Genomic DNA, 15,283 nt, shown 5'->3' with positions numbered 1-15,283 from the left:
TTGTTGTTATATAATCATCATTGTTTTACACACGTGTGTACTGATACTTCACTGAAACATGTATCACATTTCTTATTATTAAGCAAAATATTACGAGGCTTCCAGAATATTTCTTTAAAAAAATTAATGTTTCTCTATTAGTGGCCTTGTCTACAACTGGGTTGTAAGGAATTATTATTTTGTTTCACGTTTTCTTTCATATAAACATTCACTAGTTTGTTGCAATAACATTCCTAAATGAACAAATAGCACAGCTAGGAACAAAGCCTATTAACGATATGAGTGCAATTATACATTAATTGTTCCAAAAGAAGTTTGAAAGGTGTTCTACACAATTATAACATATGTATCTGGTACTACTGGTTATTCGGTTCCTTCGAAATTCTCGTAGAGTTGACAATCAAATTATACAAAGTTTTCATGTTTTTGTTTGAACAGGCCGGCAAAGCACGTAATAAAAACTTGATAAAGAAACAATGGCTTCATAGAGTCAACCGATACCAAGCTGATACATGTAAAAAACGAAAGACGACAACATGTAGTTTTGAAAATAAGAGACGAGTATTTACAAAAATAATTCTAGATGAATAAAAATAAATATTTATTTGTTATCAGTGTTATTTTCTTTTCACCAGTTTGTTTATATTTTTCTTCAGAAACATAAAAATAAAAATTATTCGGTGTGATAAAGGAAATAATAAATTGAACAAAGCAAGAGTTTGCTTTATTACCGATTTGTAAACAATTTCTACGTGATAGAAAAAAAATGAATATTAATTTCGAAGTCTGCGTATCTTATGGAAAATCTATTTGTAAAAGCAAAATAACTTGTATGGAATTTAAGTTATTAGGTCAAAGTAATTATGCGAAAGATCTTAGGAAAACCTTATGCAATGATATTATTGGGTCACACTATCACGTGACACTAACAGATCAATTTTGATAGGTAATTAACCAATTCTCCAAGTAGTTTTATGGGATATGAAGTAAGATTAGCTACAGTAAAAGATCTCTTTCATAATACAGTATTTTTATTAGATGCTATGTTACCTAACAATCTATTTTTATTTTAACAAATTAAAACATCGGTTCTCAGTCTAATAAAGTTCACAATTGATGCTTTACTACGTCTTCAGTCAGAAACCATTATAAATATGATTTTATAATAATTTTAATTTAAAATCTCATTAATCGACAGGCATATACTATTTGAGTAAAACTAGATGACGCTATATTCCACAACATTTTTGATAGGAAACTTGCAGTTGTCAAATAAAATCATGGTTTCAGATCTTTTAAGAAAGACTATACTTAAGTTTACATATTTCTCCATTTTTATCAATTCCAGTTACAACATGAAATATTTTATTGATCTATTTTCGTCGTTTCCTTTTTAATAGTTATTTAAAACAGTATGAAGGAACGAACTCACTGGCTTTATGTTAATATTTCCAGGTTTTCTGCGTTTTTACAGTTTTATTGTAATATAGGAAAACAATATGACATTTTATTATCGAGTTGAATAAGATTCATCAAAACTGTTAAAAGTAAAGCAGTTTGTTATATTCAGTAGCTTCTGATCTTATCAACCAATGGGGATCAGAATTTGATAATTAATTGAGTGATTAATATAGGTGATTGAGAATAAGATTTACACTTATTATCAGTCATAATGTTGACAATTTCCCATAAAATTTAGGTTGTTTCTAAACAAGATATCAAACTAATAATGTTGAATAATCATAATGAAAAAGTGAATGAAACGAAAAACTGATAAACATAATAACATAGATTTACACATCACATGAGACATTAGTGTTTGACCTATAACATTGTAAACCGTTACATATTCTAAATAGTTCTTTAAAGATTTTGAACAAGTAGAAGTGTTCATCATAATATTATTACAACCACACCCTATGCATGTTTCTATATAGACAGTTTTATATACGGTAAACATAGTTTGCAGAATGCTATTTAAGTTAGCCATTTAATACAACATACATTATACATATTATAAATTAAATATATTACAGACATTATAATCAATAAAGTTACTGAAAGTAACCTTAAAAAAAATTGAAACATATATTACAAGAACACACCTATGCTCAGAAACATGATGGTAAAGTATATCAAACACTTGAATTGGTTTGAGATCTATTTATACATTCTTTAAGAGCTGTTAATTAAAAAATAAAGTTGGTAAAGGAACTTATTTAATGAGAACATGAGTTGTTAAGCATACATGGAGTGCCAACTGAGAAAACATTGTTACGATACAAGTACCTGTCTGTAGAAAACAGCGTTCGGAATGTTTATTTACATTCAGTTGTATGTGAGTTTTTATGATGGCAAAGCCACATTGAGCTGTCTGTTGAGTCCACCTTTGGTTCAGTTGTCTTTATTGTGAAACATAGAACATTAAGTAAATAAGAAATAATTATTGGACGCATCGTTGAGCTTGTTTTGTCTGCAAGACTAACTAACGTGTGTCTTAATTTACGTTTCTTATAAAGTAGTACAATATCTCTGAACTTTCTGTACTGAGATAAAATGTATCTGAATATTCTTTACTGGTACAAAATTCAACTGTTCCTGTACTGCGGTGTACGGTATATATGTGTACTATAGCGGCATATAATATGACTGGACTTCAATTTCCATACTGGGATAAAATGTATCGAAAATTGCATTTAATGATACAGTCTCTCTGAACATTTTTAGTGAGAAAAGATTAATTTATCGTTCTAAACAGTAACACAAAACGCTATAATTCTAAGATAGTTCCTCTTAAAGGGCAAGCAAAGAGCAACAATATTTAACTGAAACATTTATGACTTAAAACCGTACTTGTAATTATGATTTTCTGTCTGATTTCTACTACACTTCCTTCTTGGCGTATCGTATGAATTTCAGGCATTTTGCCAATACCGTATGTAAGCACAAGTTGTTTACTTCGGCTGTGTTTTCATAACATTTTTCTTGGTTCAGTTTCTAAATAAATTTGTTTGTTTTAAAATTTCGCGCAAAGCTACATGAGGTTTATCTGCGCTGGCTATCCCTAATTTTGCAGTGTAAGACTGTAGGAAAGGCAGCTGAAGACGACAGTCGAACCCTTTAACCCACCTGGCGATGCCGAGCCTTTTAAGTACGTATATTATCACGAGACAGCGTGTACAGATTTCTGCACTACGTGTTTTAACAGGTAAATGTGAATAGATTAACAACAAATGGTTGCACTATGTAGCCCTTAAGTAAAAAAAAAAACAAAGGTCAATACGTTTCCAGTCAAAAATGTCACAACTAAACCAGAAAACCTGTTCTAAATGGAAATAAAATCTCGAATAGACCTCACTGCACGTGTATTCTATACAATTTACTGAAGACAGCTGGTGTTGGATGTGTTATTATTGATATGATTCGATATTCCAGTTGTTTTGAGAAGTATTACGAATCTCCAGTTGAAATACACATATAACGTAGTTTATTTGTTCTAATACTATTCTTTAATGTGTACCTTTGACAAAACTACATGAAAAACAAAGTGACAAGTTTATTTTAAAATATGTATATCATATGTTTTTTTTTCAGCTGCAGCAAAGAGGCTTATAAAACGGCTCAAAGTTATTATTATTTTATTAATATTTTAAGTACAAACTTCTAACTCATATCTTCATCACCATTGAAGGTAGGTTGATAGGAATCTTGAATAATAATAAGATTACTTCATATATTCCACTCCCCACCCCTGGTATTTGAAGTGTAAAAAAATATAGCTGGTAAAAAGGACACAAAAAAATGTCTCGTAGATTAATTTACTCAAATTCTGCTTAACATATTTTGAAGTGCCCTTGGTTATTTAGGTTTTCGTCTTGTTTTATCAAATAATGCTTTTGATAGTAAAAGATGTGTTTTTAGTTATGTTATACTGGAACTATCAGAGTTAACATGTCAACTGCTTGTTTTGTTTTTGTTTTTGAATTTCGCCCAATGCTAATTGAGTGCTATTTGAGCCTACCCGTCCCTAATTTAGCAGTGTAAGACTAGAGGGAAGGCAGCTAGTCATCATCACGCACTACAAACTCTTGGGTTACTCTTTTATCAACGAATAGTGGGATTGACCGTCACTTTATAACGCTCCCACGGCGAGTATGTTGGATGCGACCAACCAGAATTCGAACCCTCGACACTCAGATTACGATTCGAGCGCCGAGGACTTTTGGCGAGACTAAGCTAAGAGATAGGCGAGTTTTCTGAATACTCTTGAGTTTATATGAATAGTGTAGGGAAAACTTATAACACTTTCCCTGCGACAACCACCTTCACTTATCTGAACAAAGATAAATTACTATACTCTCTTGGATAAAAATAATTACCCATATTGTAAGAAACAGCACCAGTTGAATGAGAAGAAAATTGAAATGGGTCCAACTAGGTCGAAGAAAGCGCGGGTCGCCAAGGTAAAAGCGATGCCGACCACTGGAATACAACCATGACTCTGGAAAACGAAGAAACATCCACAACGAGTGGCCTGAAAAACAAACAAAGTGAGTCTAGTTCACTTGGTGGCTAAAAACTAGAATTAGTTTAGAATTTAGAAGAGAACAAAACTACACCCGTAATGGCACTTTGTAATGTGGCAAAAGCAAAATTAACATCTGTGAAATGTTATAAAGAAAAGAATTTCAGGAAAAAACGAAATCAATGACGAAAAATTGTTGAGATAAGTAATTCAAGTGAAAATTCTGAAAACCATGATGAAGGAGAAGAAACTTCTCATACTGAGGTAGAGATAGTTCCTTCCTGAAGGAGAAGAAACTTCTCATACTGAGGTAGAGATAGTTCCTTCCTGAAGGAGAAGAAACTTCTCATACTGAGGTAGAGATAGTTCCTTCCTGAAGGAGAAGAAACTTCTCATACTGAGGTAGAGATAGTTCCTTCCTGAAGGAGAAGAAACTTCTCATACTGAGGTAGAGATAGTTCCTTCCTACACTAAAAATAATACGAATGATGTTACTAACTTAAACAAAGCTTTAGATGTTGATAACGCAAAAACTAATGAAGAAGAAAAATCTAGAACAAAGCGATGAACAAACAAATGAAAACCAAGAGTTTACTCTAGTAGTGTCGAAAATAAAAAGTAGAAATTCATTACAAAATGAAACTACACAACCAAAAACACACCACTTAAAACAAAACACCCAAATATTCTATTCTTATTGAAGGTGTGCCTGGCACATATAATAAACAGCAACTAGCAGCAGAAATTAGCAGACGTGAACCAGATGTTGAAATAGCTTGCGTTAAGCGTTTACCTGGGGGTGGTGTCCCTGTCCGAGATTAAGGTGTTGCTGACCTAAATAAACTACTTGAAGAATGGCCAAAGGACGCCTTCGCACCTGGGAACATAAATATACAATTACCAGAAACTAATCCACAGCCTAAAGCAATAGTAATCCGCAGGGTGCACTACTCCATCACAAAACAGGATATTGAGCAAACATTACACAAACTAAATATACGATACACTAAGGTGGAAAAAATTATCTCCAAGGTCACAAACAAAGCAACAAATTAAATAAGAGTTGACATGGAACAACATTACAATATTTTGGAACTGATAAACAATGGTATCATTTTGTGGTACCAAAAATTCCAAGTTGAACAGCTATAAACACCAGCAGTAGTAATTACACAGTGTAATAATTGCGATCGATATGGACACGTTTCAGCGGCATGTCCAGCAACACCGAGGTGTTGCGTATATGGCGGTGAACACCACATATCTGATTGTAAAAAGATCAAGCTGAATGTGGAGAAACACATACAGCAAATTATAAAGGATGCGACAAATATAAAAAGATAATACAACGCCTTAATGATATAAAAAAACGATAAAACCAAAACAAGATAGCACAATAACACACACAACTACAGGACCAATTACATATGCACAAATGTTGAAAGAAAACCCTACACAACCAAAACCACGAACAAAAGAACAACAAAATTCAACCGAAACAGTTAGCAATTTACAAGAACTTAACCAAATCACAGATGCAACAAGCAACCAATAAAACAACAATCTTACAGTAAAATAAAACACAAACGATGAAACAAATCTAATGGTAAACATAATTAAAAACATTATTACAGAGTTCATTACAGAATTTACAAAACCGACCCAATCGAAATATAGCATAGACCTATTCATAAACATAGCTATAAAACACATAACATCACATATACCGTAACTAATCAACCAATCACAGAATACATGCTAAAATTTTCATTCCACAGTTCTAAGTATCAATATTCAAGGTGCACTTGGTTCGAAGAAACACAAGATTGAAGACTTAGTAAAAGATATTAACCCTGTTATTCTTATTGTAAGTGTAACACTAATTTATCCTAAGAATAGATTCAAAATATGTAACTATACGTCAATAAGAAGAGATAGAAGAAATAATCAAGACACCAACAGAAGAATTATGTTATCATATAAAAAACATCTTCCCATTACTGAAATCCAAATGAACAGCAGGAAGGAAAATATAATGGTTGATATCCTCTAAGATAATCACTCGATAATAACAGTAGCAGGAATATATTGTTCTCCAACAAAATGTATAGACATAAATCTTATCTTCAACATATTTTTCTACAATCAAAATACAATTGTAATAAGTGATCTGAATAGCAAAAGATCTTTGGATGTAAATCCACTAACTCTAATGGCAGACACCTGTTCCAATTCATAGATAAAAACAACATATCCTTTAAACGATTATACACCTACCCATACTACCATAATATGCATTACATAATATATGCTATAATACGAATACAGTATTACAGGAGTGTATCTGATATTTTCTATGGTCTTTTCATGATGTACTAAAAACACGTTAATCCAGGAAGTCTTGATATAACTGAAATAAAAACCCTTATGACTTGTTCGCTTTCTGAATCTGTCCAATTACTTATAATTCACGATGTCATAGCTATGACCAGTTCTTTTCTCGGATATGTCCCATTTCTTATAATTCATTTTGGTACCAACGACCTTACACAATCCGATAAGACTGCTGAAGACTTCTTCTCAGAACTTGAAAACGCAATAAGAAATATCTTCAGCCTCAGAATCATACATTTAACTGGCATAGGATTATAAGAAGTTAATTGGTCTATTAGGCGTACTTATTACAGTTACTAAAAAGCTAAAAATTATATCCAAAGATTGCGTAACAATACGGTTTACTTCTATCTATAACACTGCTGTATTTAAACTATGTTATATAAATAGTACAATGATGATACTTTAAAGAAAACTATCCTTTATAAGTAGTTTACTCGGTGCACGTTATTGATTTGGTATATATATATATATATATGAATATACACACAGTAGTGTGCAAAAGTGTTAGAACGAAATCAAAAATTAGATTTCAAGCTATTTAAAAAAAACAATGGATGTTAAATCATAGGTGATACATTCAAAGTTTATTAATCTTCATATTTAGTATAATAAAAACTCAGTGGTGGTATTTGATTTCAGCAAACAGTATATGTTTTCTGTCCCACTTTTATTTTAACAACTGTAGACAGCCTTTAGGTTACAATCGCAACACATTTAATGTCCTTTGGAACTTTGCTCTAAATGTTTCAAATACAAAACGTTCTTTGGAAGCAAGTTTTGATTTGTCACGTTTTTTAGGTTTCAAAGTCTAGATATCTTCAATTGGCTTAAGATCGAGGCTCTGTGGGGGCATTGCATCACTTGAATGATTCCGGTAACTTCTTTCTTAGCTGAGTAATTTATATATACGATGGATGAATGTTTGAGGTCATTATCTCTTTGGCAGTAGAATCCTTTACCAATAATACGCAAACCACTGTGTATAACAAGACGGATCAACAGTGTCTGATGGCAGTTGCGTTGGTCAATTATTATATCTATTTTGCAAATATCTATTTTTATCTCAATAGAGAAGCACTTTAAACCATTACACTTCTTCCCCCATAATTCATATTAGGTGAAGTGCACTGATTTCGGTATATTTCTCTTTTATTCCTCTGGACGCACAACTTTCGCTTTGAACCAAATATTTCAACTTGGATTCATACGTCCATCACACCATTTTACAATCATTAATAGTCCAGTTTTTACACTTTTTTGCAACTATTCTTTTGACAATATTTGGAGATCAAAGTAAGGGTTTTTAAGTTGCTACACAACCAAATATTTCATTCTCTTTGAGTATTCTTTATACTGTAGATCTGAGCACTTTTATGTCACTTGGTAGATGTTTGTTTATCTCATGCTTGAGATCAGTGGCAGTCTTCCTTCTGTCTCGAAAGCTCTATAAACAAAGACACTGAATATCAGTATCATTTAGTTTAGGTGTTATACCTATTCATTTCATATTTTTATATTTACCTGTCCAGGTGTCACGATTTAGGATGTAACTGAAAGTGTTTGGGGATCATTTCAAGTTTGCAGCAATTTGCCAGATAGTACAAACAACATTACATATCGCTTTTGTTGAGAATTCTGTTCGCTTTCTAAGCCGTAACATGACAAGAAAATTATTATATGATGTTAAACACTGATTTTACTCAGGTTTATTTTTGGAGTGCTATTATATTGAATTCTTTTGACAAATTTCCGACTGTTTTCTATATAGTTCATCTTGAAGTGACTGTCAATGTTTTCGTCGTCTGCTGTTTTGAATATTTCTTGGAGAATTTCAAGGCGTGTACTTTCTGTTTGTTCTTTTATGCTAGTTTATTATTATTGTGTTTGAGTGTTGTTTAACTAAGTGATGGTTGTTTTGTTTAACCTTGTAGCCTTTTTTATATGTGAATATGAATATCTGGGAACAGTTTTTAAGTTTATTTGTGTATAGAAGGTGTACTGTTATTATGATTATAATAACTTAATGTATCTTCTAATTTTATTTCTAAGCGTATTTATTTGTGGATCACCAGTTCTAACATGTTCTATTTTTATATTGTTCGTTCCTTTATTTTGTGGTTATGGGTAACACTATTTTGCACCAGTTGGTATGGGATTCACTATTTTGCATCAGTTGGTAAGGGAACATAGACACTCTTGACATGTATTTTTCTGATTTTTTTATGAGTCTGTTTCCGACTACTGAACATTAGCTATATTTATTCAGGTTATTATTGAATACATTATTTACTGTTCCTGCTTAAATATCTCTTATTTACAGAACTTAACTTGAATATATATCAAAGTGAACTTGTCTAACTAATAATGTTCATTGCGTGTCATGTTTCTAATTATCGCTTTCTATTACTTTAAAGCTAAATAGAAAGTTAACGGTTACAAATGTTTGAGTTGTTTCAATCACTTTAATCTTGTAATTTATAAGGATGTTTGTTTTGAATTTCGCGCAAACGTACACGAGAGCTATCTTATTTTCTCATTAAAATGTCCAGATACATTTCATCCCAATACAGAAAGTTCAGAGATATTATACTATTATATAAGAAACGTAGATTAAGATACACGTTTTTTTGTTTTACAGCCAAAACAACCTGCTGTAGGACATATAGAGAGTTATTAACAGGAGTCGTGGCGATCCTTCGAGGTGGAGGATGATGGCTCTCTAAAATCATACATGGGTTCGGAGATAGCTAATGAAGCCAATCCTTGCTGCACAGGTCTTCTGGCAGTAAGTGCAGGTCAGTTCAGGGGAAGGAGAGGTTTCAGTAGCAGCTGGAGTTGTTTTATTTTCTCTCGCTTCTCTTCAAAATGTTGGAAACTTTGTTAAACTTGGGAGACGCCTGTGAGTGAGTTGACGTAACGTATAAATGACTGCACCCCAGCAGACACACGGTCCTTGACAGTCAACTAGTTGAGTCCAAAGGGAAGAAAACTAAAACGATTGGAACTTGAGGAAATGCTGCAGCTCACGTCCTCCTTTCCTGTCGTTGAGGATTACAGGTATGGTCCTTCTTCCTTTTGGATTGGCCGTTGGGGTCTAAGGGTTGGACTGTTGTTTGTCAGAAACATCACCCACGACCTTACCATCATGGTCGATTCTACCAGGAGCACAAACCTCCAGACGACATCGTTCTCAGGATAACTGGCATGCGCATGTTCTCTCGTCACGTCAAGGTGACTTCGACGAGAGAGTTACCAGGAGTAATTGTTTAACGATTTTATTTCTTCTGTGTTTAAGACCCTTGTAACACACACTGTCACATGTTTTTTGTGAATGCCCTTTACTAGACTCTTACTTCCCATTCCAAATTCTAAGGCAATCTGTTGAGAAATTCCTGAGATATAACATGAAAAATTTGATTGAATTTTCTATTCTATCTTCTTCGCATCAAAAGTGTGGAAACTTTATTTGGTCGGAAAAATATTTAACTTTAAAGAATTTTTTGTTGAAATCTGGTACAATCATGGATCTTTTTAACCTGTATTTACGAAACAAATCTGATGTAAATATAAGCCACATATGCGAAGTTAATCCACTTATAGCGCTTAAACTTGACGAAAATATTTGCACATGCCTACGTAAAACGTCACGTAAGATATCGGTCTTACATATTTAATATACAGCTTCACCTACGAATAAAAGTGGACCGTTAATAGTTTTTCGTCATCAGGATTAATGACAGCTAATTTAGAGCAACAAACCCATGTGATAAAAAACGTGCAAATACAAAAATATCTGTCAGGCCAAGCAAACAAGATTAGCTGTTTATCGTCAAGTTTTCAAAACAATCACAGAAGTGGACGGTTGATAATAATTATTCATTGTAAATTTTTCTGAACAATTTTATTATATTTTAGAAAATTATCATAATCAAGAACGTTTAGCATCAGGAGATGTTATATTAACTATTTGGCATAGATGGTGATGCTTCATAGAGCTATGCCAATTTCATGGGATTATTGACAAGAATCTAGCAGTCTACATTCCATGGCGTTACTATAAATAAGCTATTAACAGTGTTTAGAGAAGAAAACGTATCTGAAAAGCTCTGTTTTGAATAACATGGTTTTTATCTTATAAACTTCTTATTTCATGGTATTTATTAATGTGTATTGATAAAACTGTGATCAAAGCAACATTAAATGTGAAAGTGGTTTGCGGCCAAAGAAGAACTGTATGTGTGACTAAAAGGAATAAAATCAAAATTGTAGGCCAAACTGGAAGCTGTATTTATATGCTCAATATTGAACATACAACACCGCCAGGCTAATTAATCAATGAATATTTTCTTTAAAATTATTATCAATTTTAGAAGTGTAGCGAGAAAATTGACCGTCAATTTTGATTTCATGCTATTACGGCTAGAAAAGAAAGGTGTTTAAAAAGAAACTTTTCAGTCTTATCTTTGTCATCACCCAATAAGATTTTCGTTCAATACTAGTCTCATGAATTGAGCTAACCGATGAGAGACAAAAGATTCTGTGAAAATCACTTTATCTTTGAAGTGTAATACTTTAATAGTTACTAGTTAAGTCCTGAAAGGACAAATTAAGTTGAACGTGGTAGAAATTACTGTTACGGCTGTATCTTTTATTTCTATTACGAAGCAATCACATTTTTCTAATATAAGTAACAATTGAGGAAACAAATATTTCAAAGCATAAAGATGTGATTTATTCTGAGAGTGCACATTGAATGTTTCGAGAGAACATTGTTTTGAATTGTTCAGACACATTAAAGTTCTGTTGAAACATGTAGTATGTTCCCTTTGAATAAATGACTTCATTATGTTTAGAAATCGTTCTCTGCTAACATATTATTACTATGATTTGCTTAAACGGCACACTTTCGTATTTATATAAATATTGTTGTATTCGTGCATACAAAAATAATAAACAACCTTTATAGATATATTTAAGTAGATGTCTAATTTTAAAAATAATTTGAACGTCAAATTACATTCTATGTTCTGCTCCTGACGAAAGACCGACAGACCCAGTGAAAGTCTACAAGTAGAAGTGGACTTTCAGTCTATAATCGACTTTCTTTTCGAAGTATTTAAAATTCAAGTTAAATGTCTTATCTTCAAAGTTTTGCTGGTCAGTTTAAGAATGCTCTACACTTCCTTCGTTTATCTCTTGAAATATAGAAAACACGAGCATGTCTTCTAGAAATGATTAAAATCTCTGAGAAGAATTTCATAAGCATTCATTCTTAATAAAACTATTGTAAGACAAGGGAAGTCGATCACAAGTGAGATGTAGCATTCTAAACGAGAAACTTGGCAGAAATGATGAAGTATTGGAGTCAGTTGCTGCTCGAAGTTGCCATCTCTGCTGTAGAGATGTGGTGAAGATTTGTACTGTCTGAATTCGGCGCATTTAACACATTTAATTTAATAATAATGTTGCTACTTCTTTTTTATATTCCACTTCAATAAGTAAGAAATATCCAAAAACTATTCAGACTTAAGCACTTATTTCAACCTAAGTATAAATGGTAGTTAAACGGTATGGATCGGAAAAGGGCGGGAAATTTAAAGAGAATCAATGATATATCTATTCTCCACACTGTACCTTCATATTCTATTATTTCATATTTTGGTTATTATGGAAAACAAGTTAAAATGCTAAAATATTTATTTCCGTTTTTTGATTTGTACAATGGTTTTGTGGTGGGATCTTTGCTCAAATTTAAATATTTACGAAAGTTTTTGCAGTTACGACATAGGAATAAATATATATAAAAAATTCTATGTTTTCTGACGTTTTGAAAAATTTGGTTTCGGATCACTAAATTAGCATTCCAGGTTGGATCTGAATCGATCAACTCGTCAAGAAGAAAATACGTTACAGCCTGACCCAAAGTTTAACACAAAACTGTTAATATATATACATTATACACATATAGATATTTATTTATCTTTCTATAGAAAGTAATTTAACTATCAATTAATTAACACTTAGGGATACGATGTTTCTCGTCGTTTTATACAGAGTTTTTCAAATAAAAAAATACATTTTGAAAAGATGTAATTAAGAGGAAACAAGCTAGAGGGAAAAGTAACTTACCTACAAAACGCAATTACTTTGTATGTTCCGTATTTCTTTTTTCTCGAATCTTCTTTTATAAGTTCTGATGAACTCAGTATTGAAATTCTCGGTGCATATTTTGTAAATTTGGAAATGCTTTACTAAAGGATTAAGAGAAAAATAAAAATTTTTTCGAGACGTTGTTTCAGAGAATAAAAACTTCTAAACCAGTAATTAACTGATGTTTACTGAACCTTGACAATTTTTGTGAGGTTTGAAAAATATTTTTGAATCATAATTCAATAACAGTAACCAATTGTTTCTTACTTTACAATCAACAAATGTTTCCACATAATATAATCAACGCTTCCTTTTCATAAAATGATAAGATTTCAGGGCTAACTGAAATTTCTTCTTAATATAATTATAAATTAATTAAAAGTTCAAGCACCATATTGATTAGTTGGAATGATGTCAAACATTCAGTGTACGTCAGAATTAATTAGAAAATTAAAACATTTTCTCTAACATTTTGTAGCTTTGATCTGTCTTCGTTTCCAAATGCATCTGGGAAAAATCCAAACATTGGTTACGTTTTTTGTTATTAATGAAAAACTAATAAGTAGAAATTTGTGTATTAGCTATTTTGTTACTTGCTTGTATTGGCCTTAAGTATGATTGCGTCATATCACTCAACTATATAAATGTGTAAACTTCTAGAATACTTTTAACATAACCAACTAAATTACAGCTGATATCAACGTTTTTGATATCATTTATACATTTATACATATTAACAAATGTTAAGTATGTAATGAGAAACATAAAGGTCTCAGTTCAAGTGTTTTCTAAGTGCAAAGCTACACAGAGGGTTATTTGTACTTTGTCCACCATATATAACCTAAACCCGGTTACTAGCGTTTTAAGTCTCTAAAAACACCAAAAACTCATTGGAAGAAGAGAAATCTAATAAGAAATGTTCTATCTTAACTAGATATCGTTTATCTTAGATATTATAGTTTTTAATTAATATTTGATACAAGATCGTCACTGAACATAAGATTGCTGTTCCAGATTTGTTACATGAAATTTCGTCATATTTTCCGAACCAATGCATCGAAACCAACATGACAATTCACGTAAAACGATTTCTCTAACAATATTAGTTCTTCTCGTAATCAAACTATTAATCGAACGTACTGTGAAAACGGTATATTTTTAGCAATTATCCATTTATCTCCTGATTATATAAAATTTCCTTCTTCAATAAAAATCATGCCCGTCTAATTTCTAGTGGTTCAATACTCACATTCTTTACCGCCATGTTTACACTTATCTATATAATAATAACCGTAGTAAACCTGCAGATACGTCAACTACTAAAACATATAAAGACAAGTGTCTTATAATCACACACTCATATTTATATAACTTATACAGTAATTACTATATAAATCCTATATTTTCTTCGTAATTCTAATTACAGCTATGCATTTAACATAACATATTGTTAAAAGCTCGTAGTACACAATTAGTTGAGTCTCTAGAGCTAACATTAACTCTATTAATGATCACTTCTGGTTCAGTTGGTACATGATCACGTCATGCAATGTTATAATCATGGGTAACAGTATCAGCTTACATTGTAGTAGGTGTTCTTCACATGCTGTCCTTGGGTACATGGATTTTGACGAAACTAGACAGGCTTTACGTCGGGTAATCTATGTCAACAATTTCATCACCTAATATACGGCATTAACATTCTCTAACTTTTAATTTTCTATCTCGACTTTACTTATCTCTTCATCGTCATAAGATAAATCTAGTTTATTCGAGTAATCAGATTCAACCTCAATATTTTTTTTTTGTCAATCATCCAGTTTTCATCAGTCATATATTCGTTCTGATAGGGTTTCCTTTCCTTCAGTTTCTTTAATCTTTTAACACGTACCAGTTTGTTTATATCTTTCTTCAGAAACATAATGATAAAAAATGTTCATCCTGGTAAACGAAATAATAAATTGAACTAAGTAAGAGTTTGTTCTCTTCCTGATTTGTAAACAATTTTATGTTTTAGAAAAAAATGAATATTAATTTTGAGCTCTGTTTATCTAAATTATGGAAAATCTATTTATAAAACCAAAATAACTTGTATGGAATATAAGTTATTAGGCCTAGATAATATTGCAAAAGATCTTAGGAACAGTATTAAAAACTCCTTATGCAATGATATTATTGGGTCACACTATCACGTGACATTAACAGATCAGT

The 15,283-nt window shown here is 31.8% G+C and overlaps 1 protein-coding gene across 2 annotated transcripts in view; it reads left to right on the top strand.

The window, feature by feature from the left end:
* Positions 1-15,283, top strand: part of LOC143254181 (uncharacterized) — a 124,658-nt gene that overhangs the window by 61,903 nt on the left and 47,472 nt on the right. The window lies entirely within an intron of this gene.

This window comes from Tachypleus tridentatus, chromosome 6, assembly GCF_004210375.1.
Source record: "Tachypleus tridentatus isolate NWPU-2018 chromosome 6, ASM421037v1, whole genome shotgun sequence".
NCBI lineage: Eukaryota > Metazoa > Arthropoda > Merostomata > Xiphosura > Limulidae > Tachypleus > Tachypleus tridentatus.
This window is presented reverse-complemented; position numbering and strand designations above follow the sequence as displayed.